Raw genomic sequence first — 2,520 nt, 5'->3', positions numbered from 1 at the left:
AAATATCATCTTGGTGATTTTTTCCTTTGATGAGTATGAGTGTCATTTTCTGTCTCTTGATTAAATCTGGTTAGATAATAGAATGGCTACTCCAGCTTGCTTCTAGGGTCATTTTGCTCGGAAAACATTTTTTCAGCCCTTTATTCTGAGGTAATGTCTGTATTTATGCCTGAGATGTGTTTCTTGTATACAACAGAATGATGAATCCTGTTTTCACATCCATTCTGTTAGTCTGTGTCTTTTTATTGGGGAATTGAGTCCACTGATGGTGAGAGATATTATTAACCAGTTATTTCCTGTTATTTTGACATTGGTGGTGGTGGTGATGGTGGTGGTAGTAGTGGTGATGGTGATGGTGGTGGTGGTGGTGGTGATGGTGGTGGTAGTAGTGGTGATGGTGATGGTGGTGGTGGTGGTGGTGGTGGTGGTGGTGATGGTGATGGTGGTAGTGAGTGTGTGTGTGTGTGTGTGTGTGTGTGTGTGTGTGTGTGCGCGCGCCCGCGCTTTCCTTATATTTGTTGTATTACTTATTTCCTGTGTTTTTCTGAATAAAGTTATCTTTCCTGTGTTGGAATTTTCCTTCTAGTATTTTCTGGAGCACTAGATTTGTTTGTCTGTAGGATAGATATTGTTTGAATTTGAATTTGTCTTGAAATATCTTGTTTTCTCCATTGATGGTGATTGAGGGGTTTGCTGGGTATAGTAGTGTAGGTTGTCACCTGTGGTTTGTTAGAAGGAGGAATAAAATAATCATAAGCAGGAAAAAAGAGGTAACTGGGAGGAATGGGAATGTGGAAAGGAATAGGGGTTCAGGATCAGGTATGGGGCAAGGTAGGTAGCCATGAGAATGAATGGACATCTACAACAAATAGGGATAAGGAGGTAGAGGGCATCTCTAGGATGAGACAAAGACTTGGGGTAAGGGAGGTTCCCAATACTCAATGGGGGTGACCTTAACTATGATTCAGTATATTGGGATATGGAAATTGAAGAGATCACCTCTTGTAGCCAAGCAGGAACCACAGTGGAGTGATAGAGACACCAATCCACCCACAAAATTTTTAGCCAAAATTTTATCCTACTACAAGAAATACAGGCATGGGAGCTAGAGCTGAAACTGAGGGAATGGCCAAACTTGAGACCTATCCCATGAGCAAATACTAATCCCTGGCACTATTAATGAAACTCTGTTATACTTGCAGACAGGAGCATGTTGTCCTCTGAGAGGGTCCACACAGCAATTGACTCAGACAGATACAGACACCACAGCCAAACAGTGGATAGAACTTGGGAACTCTTATGAAAGAAAAGGAAGGATTGCCAGCCCGAAGGAGATAAGAACTCTGTAGGAAGACCTATGGGATCAACTAACTGGACCATTGGTGCTCTCAAAGTCTGAACCACCAGCCAAAGAATATACATTGGCTGAATCTAGGCCTCTCCGCACATATGTAGCAGATGTGCAGCTTTGTCTTAATGTGGGCCCTGAGCTGAGGATATCTCCAAAGTTCTTGCCTGTCTGTGGTATATGTTCTTCTAGCTGGGTTCCCTTGTCTGGCCTCAGTGGAAGAGGAAGTACCTAGCCTTGCATAGACTTGAAGTGTCAGAGTTGGGGGATACCCAGGAGGGGCTCACTGCCTCAGAGGAGAAGGAAAGGGGGAATGGGGAAAGGACTGGGGGAGGGGTGACCAGCAGAGGCGTGGACTGAGTGAGATGTAAAATGAATAAGTTAAAAAAAATTAATAAAGAAAAAAATCAATGAAATGAATACCAATGATATTCTGCTACACTCTGAGTAGCAACTTGTTCAATTGTCATTGGTGAGGGTTTTCCCAGCAACTGATGGAAACACATGCAGAGCCTCACAGCCAAACTTTAGGTGGAGCCTGGAAAATCCCTTAGAAGAAGGGGAAGAAAGAGTGTAGGAGCCAGAATGGTCAGGAACACCACAAGAAAACTCACAGAAGCAACTAACCTGAGCTCTTAGGGCTTACAGAGACTGAACTTCCAACCAGAGAGCCTGCTTGGGCCTAATCTAGACTCTTCTGCATATATCTTACAGTTGTGAAGCTTAATCTTCTTGTTGGACTCCTAACAGTGTGAGCAGGAGCTGTCTGTGACTCCGTTGTATGCCCTTGGTACCCTTTTCCACTACTGGGTTGACTTGTTTAGACTTAATAGAAGAGAAGGTACCTAGTCTTATTGCATAAATTGATATGCCATGGCTGGTTGATATCCATGGGAGGTCTACCCTTTTGTGAAGAGAAATGATGGAGTAGATTTGTGTGTGTGTGTGTGTGTGTGTGTGTGTGTGTGTGTGTGTGTGTGTTGGACTGGGAGAAGTGAGAAGAAAAACTATGATCAGGATTAGAATAATAAAAGTAAAATAGAAAACAAAAAATGGCAACCTATTTTTAAATAAAAATCATCTATAATTCAAAACTCTTATGACTAAATTATTTTTCAATCAATAAAATATTTTTATCATTATTTATCACCATATACAATTATTTAATCAAA

This window comes from Grammomys surdaster, unplaced genomic scaffold (assembly GCF_004785775.1).
Source record: "Grammomys surdaster isolate TR1022 unplaced genomic scaffold, NIH_TR_1.0 125888, whole genome shotgun sequence".
Lineage (NCBI taxonomy): Eukaryota > Metazoa > Chordata > Mammalia > Rodentia > Muridae > Grammomys > Grammomys surdaster.
The sequence above is the reverse complement of the archived record's forward strand: the minus strand, read 5'-3'. Positions refer to the sequence as shown.